Source organism: Lissotriton helveticus (genome assembly GCF_964261635.1).
Source record: "Lissotriton helveticus chromosome 1_1 unlocalized genomic scaffold, aLisHel1.1 SUPER_1_unloc_8, whole genome shotgun sequence".
In the NCBI taxonomy this organism is placed as follows: domain Eukaryota; kingdom Metazoa; phylum Chordata; class Amphibia; order Caudata; family Salamandridae; genus Lissotriton; species Lissotriton helveticus.
This window is the reverse complement of record NW_027611725.1, coordinates 2,655,936-2,668,574: the sequence shown is the minus strand read 5'-3', so window position 1 is coordinate 2,668,574 and position 12,639 is coordinate 2,655,936. Positions and strand designations below refer to the sequence as shown.

The following is a 12,639-nucleotide window of genomic DNA, read 5'->3' as shown; positions in this document are numbered from 1 at the left end:
GATCCTAAATGTGATTTATTCCCTAAATTATAAAAGCACCTAAAGTTTGCTGAGTGACTGCCATGTTTAATACGGGTGCCCAGCAGACTTTTTTGTTTTACTCCTAAAGTGAGAGTTTGCTTTTGCTTTTTGTAAAATCAATAAATACTGTACTTGATACACTGAGAGCTTTCTACGAGGGAGTCTGGGTCATTTTTTCCTAGTTTTTTTTCTGTTTCAGACAGCCAGTCTTTACATAATGTTCCTGAAGAGAAGCAAGTAGGTCAGAATAAGTAGGACAAATGGTCTAATGTACGTACACCAATGGCCCCAGCTATGTCGGTCATTGTTGTGAGGGTTCCTGAGGTTCTGACCTCAATTCAAACAGAGGGGAATAGTGCTAGATTCTTCTCACCAACTTCCAAAATTCTCCAATTTATTTTTATAATCCATTCTTCCTTAGAGACCTTTGTTGGAAGTTTGCAATATTGTGTCCGATGTTGTGCAAAACTAGTGTGCCGTTCTCCAAGGCTGTACTGTTGCATTAAATGTTGTATAAAAGCAGTGTGCCACCCTCCGTGGCTGTGCTGTTGAATCAGATTATGTGCAGAAGTAGTGTACAGCCTTCTTCCTCTGCATAAAGACGTATGTAAACTATAAGGTTGCGGCCGACTGCGGCATCATAGTGACCACCTTCTACCTGAGATCCTATTGGTTTGCTGCTGGCTGCGGTGTTATAGTGTCCACCTTCTACCTGAGATCCTATCTGTTTACTGCCGACTGCAGAGCCACCTGGGATCCTATCTATTTTCTGCTGGCTGCTGTCACTATTGTAGCAAATATATTAAGCTACCTAGCGTCTTCTTGTAAGTCGTACAGAATGGTGAACACACGTAGATCGACCATTGTATACACCACACTTTGTTGATGGGAAACCTGTGGAGGAGCATATAGTAATTTGCCTATTAAAAAATTAGACCTCCTTTGCGGAAATATCAAATGTTATGATATGGTAACATTCCCTAAATACACTCAGTTGACTATCTTTAATTTTGTGGATAGTGCTTTGCCTCCCTTTTATATGTATTGTGCCTCAATAATTAGTTCTGTGATGCAGTGGTTCACAACCTGTGATCCAAGGGACCTACACAGTGGGTCTGCAAACGTTTTTACAAAATTAAATATTATTAAAATTAATGAATACAAATTAATAAAGTATATTTGAATGAAGAAGCAAAACTGAAAATTGTGAATCTTTTTCAATATTTGATTGTGAATTAAACAAAAGATTTCAATATTTGAGAACGTGTTTCATGTATTCCTGTGTCTATATTTTTGTTTTGAGTATTGTCAAAAAATAGCTTAGGCCGAAGGTCCCAGCATCCAATAATTACTGGATTACAGTAATGAATCAGTGGGGGGCTTCAGAATTAAAATGGTTCAGAACTGCTGCTCAAATGTATTATGTCTTTAACATTTGAATCTGAAAACAGGCTATTTAGGGAAATGAAAGAAACAGACTGCGAGAGCCAGTGGCCCTGCATGTACTTCAACCAGCCCAGCCAGAATGACCCTACCGTCTTGTTTCAAACTGTAATTCATCTACTGTTAGAGCCTTAAAAGAGGTTATAAAGTATTTTTGGGGAGTGCATTTTGTTTTATTTACATGCTTCACAATGTAAGGTTCAGTTTTCAGAGAACATTTAATCTATAACATTCTGAAAGCACATATATTTCATTACAACAATCTTCAATCACAAAACTACAAACACATATATTACCTAAACATTGTTTACATGATTATATGGTTATCACAGACAATATTATTTTCTCAAATAGATAACTAGACGCACAACTGTTGTAAACTCCCAACACATTATCCTGTCTGTGTTTGCTCGGTATGCGGCATGCCATTATCTTTCGGGGAACTCATGACTGTTTCAATTTATCCAAACAATAACTTTGCTACCACACAAGGCGACACAAGTATGCTACCAGCTCCATGATATCTGCCTTACAAGGTGTGACAGTGAATGTGAAAAATATACGTCGTCTTCTTTTACATATTTTTATCATGCTGGTTCATAGCAGTTACGTCTCGGATTATTGGGAAGTCCCCCAATGTAGAGTAAAAGTCAGTGGTTAACACTCATGAATTGAGCACTGAATTAGAGAGATCTTCATCCCGGGTTATGGCAAGAGCTCCTGCCAGACGGCTGTAGCCTCCGTTCCTATGCTGAGAGCCAAACAGAGAGGAGCAGAGCTAAACCCAGCTGATGTGTGTTTTCCTTCCTAGGGAACACTTTCTCAACTTCAGTCTTATAGTCACAGCTTCTCCAATGTGAGCAGGTATGCAGTTTGCTGAGTCCCAAGAAACTCTACAGGCAAGTTAGCTATGCCAAACTCTCGTAGTGTAGCACATAGAAGTAGTCTTCCAGTTGCTAAGCTCCTAGGAATATTCTACTCTTGTTACAAATGTTCATATTATTCTTGCTGCTAGTAACATACATGAGTGCTGTTCTAATTATATTCTGTGTGGTTATTACTCATGTACTACGCAACAGGATTAGACAGTCGAAATAAACACTTTAAAACATATATAATGTCTTTTCTTAGTACAGAACTTGTGAGTGCTATGCTAAAGAACAACATTGGGTTCGAATTACCACTGCCTCCCTGAACTCTTCACAGAACTGTTTGTAACCAAGAAAGCACAGACACCACCCCGGCACGTATGCCCAATGGGGTTGTATGGGGGTTCAATAACTTGGAATTCTGTTTTAAGTTTAAGCAATGGAGCACTGAACTTCGGCCAGGCACCCATGGGTGGGAAAGCCAAAGCCTATTGAGCTTGGCCAGAGCGCTAGTTTACGCAACACAACAATATTGTTTACATGATTATTGGGTTATCATAAACAATATTATCTATCCAAAAAAAGACAGATAGACGAACAGTTATCATATGTTTTACTTTGCTTCACATAACATTTTATAATTAAGATGTCAATTATCACTCAAAAAGAGAACATGAAAACCATTCAAGATATCAAAACAATTGTAAATGAGAATGACATTGCAAATATAGAGTATACGTTCATAGTACATTTCCTCACGATTATATTGATCACTTAAATGATATTCTTTTAAACCTGTGCACATTTCATTTAATCATTTTCTCAGTACAATATGACACTAAAGGTTATGTCACAGGATTTGTCTCTGGTAAATAAATAGCCATTCATATTTAATATTTCTCCATAAAGCAATTGACTTAAACAATAATATATTTTGCTCGATCCCTAAACATCCACTAACTCTGTAGAGTAGAGATACTAGTTCTATTAAACGGAACAGTTTCCTTTTGTTAATTTACCTCATTAAAAAAAGAGGTCTTTGAATCTTAAAAATTAATTCCTTCTCCTAACTTCTAGTGAAAAAATATTAACTCTGCTAAAAGAGAAATCCTAACAAGGGGATATTTCCTATACCTGTTTCTTATAGGTTCATTTAATTGACAATACTTGTGCTGAATCAATGTAAGAGTCTCAAACTTATATTGTGTATCATTAATCATTGCAAAATGTCTCAACCTACGATTAGTGTAGATAAGTATACCTTTATTTAATGTACGCATTTATTGTCAGGATAACGTCCTCAGTCTTCCGAGAAACACATAATTATTATCAAGTCTTTATTTCTGAACAACAAGGACCGCAATATGACTATAAATCACAGGGGTGGAGGAGTAATGCTGTCTTTAATAAGACTGAGGCTTTCAGTGTCTGAAAAGACACTTGGTAGGGTATTATGTATATCAACTCTGTATCCTACATTGTAGGAAGAGAGAGAACCAGCGTGACAGGGAGGAGGCCTGGAAGCAGCTGTAGTACTAAAGGTGCTGCAAAAGGCAACTGAGTTTGAGAGAGTGGACTGATAGCAAAGGAACACTTGGACCCGAAGCCAAGTGTTTCTTAGTAGGCATGTATTTCCTGTGCTTGACACCTTAGCCTGACTTTCGCCCCTAAGGAAGGGCAGTCTCTAAGGACTGTGCTTTCTGTGGCTCTGTTCTCCTATGGTAAAAGGCCAAAGTAGTAACAACTCAGTCAGTATGTGCCTATGCAAGAGTACTGACTCAGAGGAGAAAGGAAAGCACAGGTTCGGAGCTATGACTGACCACCCCAAAAGCCCCATTGTGGCAACCATTAATTGTCAACAAAGAGCCACGCGCACTGTCGACAGACTGCCTGCTAAAGGGACTATTAGTCCCAGGAGAACTGTTTGTCTGCTGATGGAGGAGGTTGGGCCACATCTTCTACACGCTATATAGTGCCAGACTAACAAATGCAGCGCTGGACGCCACACCACTTCAGCTGCCTGGTAAAGAGACTACAAATCCCAGGAGACCTGTTGTCGGCTGGCACAGGAGGAAGGACCGCATCTGCAACAAGCTTAGTAGCCCATACTGTCTCCTGCAGCGCGGGACACCAAAAGCACGTCTTCGTTCAGCCCGTAACTGTTAGTTTCGCTGCGAGGCTGCTCTGCATTTCCCTGTATGCAGCTAGCTGCACAAAGTAACTTCACAGCTGGGAGCTCCTAAAGTAATTGTGAAAGTGACACAGCTCAGAGCTCTGCAGTCACTGACTGTCTGCACAACTAGTTGAGTTCTGTTCAGTTTCATAAAGCTATCTCAGGCCCACTCACCGCAGGGGCCTCTCACGAGTGCCTTTACTTATATTTCAGGTTCTTTGCAGCAGTAAGGTCAGTTAAAATAATGAAAGTAGAAGATTGTGAAAGAACAGATTGCAATACTTTGTGAGCTTTTGAAAATATATTGAGTCCGTCAAACAAACATAAGTTATCATATAGCAGCCAAAGAAACTATATATTAGTTTATGAAAACCACTTTTATTACGCAACACTGTTGTCTCGAAAGTGTGCAAACATCAACCGATTTCACGAAAAGGAAACCAAATTGTACAGTTAGGAAAAAAGCGCTCTGACGTGGCAGGCACTGGCTGCGTCATAGCTGTTTATTTTCTTACCGCAAGTTGGTAGTACGGGTGTTGGGGTAAGATGTAGCATTCTAAGTCTAGTTCTCTGTGTATGTAGATATATTTAAAAGTAAAAATCTGTTGCAATTAAAGTCCATAAAAATATATAATATGGAAATTGTTTTTAAATGGTTGACAGTACTGTATGCGAACAGGATGTGCATCTGTTAGTGACATACATTCACAAGAAGAGTTTAAAGTGTACGTGTGATTGAAATTAAGAAATAAACAAAGAATGTTGAGCAAAGTATTTAAAGTATGTGGTCTGGATGTGCATCTGCTAAGGGCATAGTTACAAGGCAAGTTTAAAATATATACGTGAATATCATTAAAAGAAAACTATTAAATGAAGTTTTAAAAAGAGAAAAAAAGCCTCTGCTAACGAAATACATTCACACAGAGTATCCCTATGAGACTAAACGTATTTATAAGCAGACATCAAGGGAGCAGGGAAAAGTAGATCCACAACCCAAACAGTGGAAGGACACACAAGTACCATGGCATGCTTCAAGGAAGGTTGAAATTAACGGAAGTCAACATGGCAGAATGCGCTGACCAATGAACATAAACATACATATCAACAGACCTGATTCTGGTGGGATACTCATGATATTTTAAGTAAAAAAGGCCTTTATTTTATGTGTGACAAATACCCTACTAAAAGCCTACCAGTAAGCCCACCTGTAGGTGGGTCATTGGATGTAAGGCTGTGACCAAATTATACCAGGTGATTCAAATGTAGAACATAGGAGGAAACATAGAGCAAACAATTCACTGAGGAGAAATGGGACAAGCTACGGGGCTACTACAACTGGTCTCAAGAAATGCCACGTCCAAATCCTAATTTTTTATCTATCTGCATCAGAAGTGTCTTTGGTTTTGCGGGTGTTGTCGGGTGACTCTGGTCACTGGTGACAGAGATAGTGTCACTCATAGTCATTGAAATGTCACTCATAATAACACTGAAAATATGAAAATGTCACACATAGCAACCTTTTAAAAGCAAATAACAGATATGGCACAAGTTTACATGAAGACGGAAGTATGCTGGCTCTCTCTCAGGTATTTACTTCTACAACGGAAAACTGGTGCTGCTGCAACAGACGGACCCCCTGCATGGCCAGCCTGCAACAACTCGTCGTGGACTCCCGGGCCTGTGGTGCAACCAACACCACCCCTGCATGATTCATGTTCATGTGCCACTGTACACACTCCGATGGTGACAGCACTCACTTTAACACAACCTGAAGGGGGGAGAAGTGACATCCCTACTCTGACCTCCCCAATTTATGACTGCAACACACACAAAGGAGTGGGAACGTGGATAATAAATGGTGGCACGTGCTCAGTGAGAAAAAACTGCCCTCACTCACAAAATTGTGACATGCTTCATCATTGGGTTGGTTACTAACACCCCTGCGCAGACCAACGCCTGGGGTAGAGCAATTGGAGGGGAAAACAATACAAACAATGACAATTTGCGATCACCGAAGAAAAGTGCACCTAGTAAAAGTTAAAACTAGCTTGGATGTGTACCCACTCGAAACTTTATTCCTGGGTCGTCTGGCTAGTTTTTAATATGTGAAGGATGGTGGTGAAAGGAGAAGATTAAGATTCCTTCACCCCTCCTTACTGCCAAGGGGTCTGCATGTTGCTGCTGTTTAAATCTTGCCCACACTGTCAGGTCACTCCGGCATTCATCAGGACCCTCCGGATCCCAAAGCGTAGTACCCTCTGATCCTGGCTTAGGTATCCATGGAATGCATTCCTTTCAACATGGGGTTCCCTATTTCACGCACACTTCGTAATCTGTGGGAAAAGCACACAGAGGGGAGGGAATTATTACTAGATTACCATTTGATCCTCCACAAAGTATCAGGGAGTGGAACATATAAACCCCTGGGTGCTTATTCCCTCAAAGCTCACAGTACCCTACTGGAATAATATTTCAAGCATTTCGTCCAAATCGGTCTAAACATTCATCGTGGAACAGTGTCCGCACCACATAACACTCAGGAAAGCACTTTTCCCATCACCAAAATCCATTTCAATCAAATGCACCCACTAATGCTGAGCAAGAAAATCTCACTCACTGAGTTTCACCATGTGAATCGCTAGAATTAGCGAGGGGTTGGGAGGGACCCTCTATTGTCAAACTCTATAAGGAGATAAAACATATACATAATGTTGTTATAAATAGGCATGATTATTTGATATGTTTAAATGGGAGAAATCAATAAATCTGGAAGCAACTCGTAGTGCCATTTGACACAGTTCTAAGGGTTAATGAAAAGATGCCTGAACTAGAGTGGAAATGCTCCAGTTCACAATATGAATGTGTATACCACCACACATAGTCAAGATTAAAGTAAGCGATCACGTGTATACTTTGTCGGTGTAACTGCACACCCAGTAAAAATGTGGAAAATAAATCAATTCGGAAGCAACTCATAGTGTAATTTCACACAATCGTAAGGATCATGACGCTGAAAGAATGCCTGGATTATATTGGAAATGCTCCAGTTCATGATACACCTGTGTATATCGCCACACATAGTCATAATTAAAGTAAGCAATCACGTATTTACTTTGTCTGTGTATCTGCACACCCAGTACCATAATCTATGTCCACATACTGTAGATGTTCCATCCGACAGAACCCCACCCCTAGCTCCTTACTTCATCAAGGTGGGTACACTTCCTGGAAATTCTCTAACTCTTGCCGTGTAGGTGGCGAGTTGCTGTCCTCCTCCTACCCTAAGACGTGAGAAGTTCCGGTCACGTGGGAGACATAGGCGTCACATGATCTCAACGTTTATGGCGTCATGCGTCTGATCTTCATATCTATACTGTAATTTTTTTTACAGGTCATTGGAAAGATAACTTCATTGAATGCTTGTCTATTCCTCAAGGTTGCATGGCGATATATAAACATATATACACCCCAGCTCATTGCCGATAAATTATGATCAGCTGGAAGTGTGAATGTAATATTCAGATTCCCTTCGGGAGGAATGTTGTTTCTGGCTGGGGCTCACCCATCGTAGTGTTATAAATTATAAGAACAGTACCTGATGTGTAATTAAGTCTATTAGTCGAACTAACAAGGGGATAATTCCTATACATGTTTAAACCAATACAATATATAGATAATGTTAAATGTAGGGAGCCTTGTTACACTTAAGGTTCGCATTAACGCGTATCTCTACTACGTTTTCCTTCATCAAGTTTTTTTTATTGCCGCCTTGCATGTGCAGTTGTTTGTATTTCTCATATTTTATTTAGTTTTAGTCACAGATAGATATTCATGGGGCAAGGGGGCCACTAATCAGAACTGGTGTCTATATAGTGGTCAACTTTATATATTCAGTGTGTTCCGAGGTATATCATCATTCAATCTCACCACGTGGCTTTTTAGTCTGTACCCCCACTTCTGTTCACTCATCAGGAGTTATCTCTTTTTATCTCCTGTAGGTGGTCTGATTCTGGGTTAGTCCAGCACCGTCCAGGATAGGTCATTTACTGTGTGGTGTTCCTCTAGGTGGTATGTAGTAAACTTTGTATTGGATTTCTGGCATCTATTGGTACTTCTGTGTTCTTGCAACTACGGTTCGCATTCACAGATAGATGCTCATGGGGCAAGGGGGCATCATGGAACACAGGGTTGTTAGTAAGCAAGCACAATTATGAAGCATGTCACAATTTTGTGAGTGAGGGCAGTTTTTTCTCATTGAGTGCGTGCCAACTTTTATCATCCACTTTCCTAATCTTTTGTGTCTGTTGCAGTGACAGTACTAACTCTGGCAGGGGAGCAGGCTACTGACTCGGACTGGCATCAGCTCTATTGCCGGCGCTGGTGGGCTCAGCCTGTGTATGAAATGGTAACTCACAGAATCCATACCGCTGGGCTGGTGAGTATATGACAGTGCTGACCAGCTTCACCAAAATGACAAGTCAGGCGTGGCCTACTCTGGGTCTGGGAATTGATCCTCATCCACAATGCCGTGGTGCGAGCTGCGAAGAGGACCTAAGCTACCATTAATTTGCCCAACACACCTACAAGTGTCAGCGAACACTTCCTCAAATGCCGCGCACTTACAATGCTGCAGGTAGCCGGGCCAGCAGCACTGCAGGGTTACCCCATGACTCAGCCCCCTACTTATTAAAATGTATCAAGGCTTCACAATTATATTTTAAGAATCTAAGTAGCCAAGCCATTGGCTAGTGACTCCTCAGTGATGCTGCGTCGTATCGGCCCGTGGTGTGTCCAGTCCCAATACATTGTAACAAAGTAGAGAGCTGCAAGGAGCAGATCATGAGCACGCCCCTGAAACCTAACAGGAAAAGCGAGCAACATGCATTGCCACTCAGTCATGGTGCATTATAGCAGCTGAGGAGGCGCTATAATGTGTGACTTCGCATTTCAGTGCAGTGATGCGGACCACCACACTGAAATGCATTAGTCTAACGCCTGATGCATGGTACGTGACAGGGCAGGCCATACTGATGCAACTAAACTGAGGTTATGGGTATGGCGCGTCAGCTCACGTGGCAGTCAGAATCTCAGCTGTAATGAATGATTTTTATTTTGCTTCTGTGAGTTGTCAGTGAGTGTCTTTTGAAATTCAGCAGCCTGCCAGGCTGTGACCTGACTGCTGTTAGCTGACTATAATTATGAAGGGTGAGGCAGCGGAAATCTGTGTCGGGGCCCTCTCACATCCTAAAAGACTGGGCCCGGGTCCTGCGTTGGACAGAGAGAGATCCGCCTGGCCAGTGATGTTCCTCCTTTGCCTCCATTGATTACCAGCAAAAAGCCTAGGGCCCAGTGGGTGTACTAAGGCTGGTGAAAGCTGGAATGACTAATTGCTTTTTCTGCAGGTGTAATGTTGTTTTGAGCTCCCGTCTTTTTGTGCCTCTGGTACCGGCCCGTCTTCCCAACAGTTATCCGAGGTTGTGGCAACATGTCCCTAGTTCAATTTCCTACCTGCCTCGGCTCCTAGAACTGTTGCTGTCGACTGGCAACACTAGTATTTTGAAGCTGGTAACATCCTCCACTTCAGAGAGCTCCTCTCACGTCCAGCGTGCCTCCTGTGTCGAGACAGAAATCACAGCAGTCAGCCTAAACCCTTATGAAATACACCATTGGTGCTGCATGTGTAATATAGAAATAAACAAACAGATTTAGCTCCATCAGTCGATATCACAGAAACAGCTTTACACCATGGCACGCATGGCGAAAATGAATGGTGAAACCATAGGTGACACAGCTATTGCTTATGAATTGTTTTAGGAGTGTTTTATATATTTTAAATAGTTGCAGCAGTTAACAGTAGTGCTGTGCGTCTGACTGCACAAGTGCACTAGGTTAGTGCCCTTCCATTTCTGGTGCTTTGTAGCACTTAACGTTTTAGTTCTTTGTTGCTCAGATGGGTGTAATTTCTGATATTCATATGCTTTCCTCTTCTTCACTTAATTATGCTTGCCAGAAAGTGGCGCTGATAGTCATTGAAATGTCACTCAAAGCAATCTAGCAATCTGAAACCTTAGCAGCTATGATAAGGAATAACCCAAAAGCACAGGAAGATTAGAAAAAACCTGTTCTTTTAATTTTCGCTTTGACATATGACGAATGCCACACTGTATTTGGTCTGGTGTATGAAATTGAATGGTATTTTTCTCTATTTACTCTGCTATGTACCATGATGTGCATCTGAAAAACCCAATAAATAAAGCGTTAAAAAAAATTAAATGAAAAATTATTAAGCTGTTTATTTTAATTGTAGCAATAACACGTATTCTCATATATTTATTGAAATATGAACTGTCACTTCCAGTTGACAACTTTCTGTAAATACTCTTTAGTCCTCTGCATCAGTGTTTTGAAGATGTTCATGTGAAGTGAAGCTGTAAAATACTTTCTGTGACATCTAAAAACCCAGGCATTTCCTGCCACAAAATGCTTGTTTGTGTATATTCACTCGACTGGATGTGATGGTTCTTTAAGTGGCCAGCAGAGGGCGCTCCTCGCCTGCTGAGATGAATCCACTGAGCACGTTGAATGAAAGGGAGAAGGGTTTCCTATTCTGGGTCAGCAGTGGCAGAGACAGAACAAGCAGCAGACGTTGGCATAATTTCCAGCCTCTCCCTCTGTGTCCAGCCTGCTGCAGAGGAGGAAGGACGCCCTGTCTGTCTGTGCAGTTATCTTCATCTTCAGACCCTCACAGCCCTCCCCCCACCACCTCTCCCAGACCCCAAATCTGCACCTGCCCCACCCCAGCCATAGGAGGAGGAGAGAGCCTGGAAATGTCTGAACAGGTTTCTGCTCAGGTAGGAGATTGTCAGCACCTTGTGCTGTGTTTGTAGAAATAGACTGAATAATCCTGAAAGAACTCTCTGCCAGGAGCCGGGCTCTTCTATCCAGGGACCTCCGGGGGGCTTTCCTTCCGGCCCTGGGTGTGTATGTGGTCATTGTCATGTTCTGTCTGTGCGCCGGGAGATACATCATACACGGGACACAGTTTCTTCTTATACTCCTTTATTTACATTGCATATTACAGCGGGTTATCATCTGGTCAGCTGTTGGTCAGCACGTCCGTCCCCATCTGCCTCCTAGCCATTGTGTGTCCCCTTCCTGTCCCCGTCACCGGATCTGGTGTCCGGTGACTTGGTCACTCTGCCTGAGGCCCCACAGGGTCCTAATGCCCCACTGTCCATTGCCCACACTGTCGGGTCACGACACCTCCCCCCTTGTTGCAAACAAAAGTTCGTGACACATTTACCATAGTCCTCATTCACAATTATATGGAAGGGGTGAACGAACGAGAGAGAGGGAGAGAGAGAGAGAGAGAGAGAGAGAGAGAGAGAGTACTTGTCATTCTACATTTCTTCATGAATCTAATGTCTCCATCGCTTCCTTGTCCTCTATCTTCCACCGTCCATGTGGCTGCCGTTGTCGCTGCCATTTCTTCTTCCTCTGCCTTCTTTGTCCTTGAAATGCTATCTATTTCTTGTTATTCGTTGTTGTTCGTCGGCAGCCGTTATCATCTATCCTTTCACTTTCGTCACCGCCAGTGACTCTTTGGAGAACTTGTTGTCTTGTCTCTATATTCATTCTGTCTCAACACCTTTGGTCCTGGCCCTGAGGTGCCTCTTGCCTTTGTTTCCTTGGTGGCGCTTGTCCGCTCTGCTCATTGCATGTCTTTGTCCTTTCTTCTTCTTTTTTTTTTTTTTTCTTTGCTGCTCTTTCTCCTGCGGTATGTCTTTCCGTGTTGCTCCTTTTTACCCCTTTTTCTAGGCTCTCCTTGTCCTTTTGGCCTTTTCTAGGCTCTCCTTGTCCTTTTCTCTTGTGTCCCTTTTGTGTCTTTTTCCTTCTTCTTCTTCTGTTATTCTCCTTGTCCTTTTAGCCTTTTCTGGGCTCTCCTTGTCCTTTTAGCCTTTTCTAGGCTCTCCTTGTCCTTTTCTCTTGTGTCCCTTTTGTCTTCTTCTTCTTCTGTTATTCTCCTTTTCTTTTAGCCTTTTCTGGGCTCTCCTTGTCCTTTTCTCTTGTGTCCCTTTTGTGTCCTTTTTTTCTTCTTCTGTTATTCTCCTTGTCCTTTTAGCCTTTTCTAGG

The 12,639-nt window shown here is 42.0% G+C and overlaps 1 pseudogene; it reads right to left on the bottom strand.

Moving 5' to 3' along the window:
- Positions 1-137: 137 nt before the first annotated feature.
- Positions 138-12,639, bottom strand: part of LOC144806524 (uncharacterized) — a 180,272-nt pseudogene continuing 167,770 nt past the window's right edge.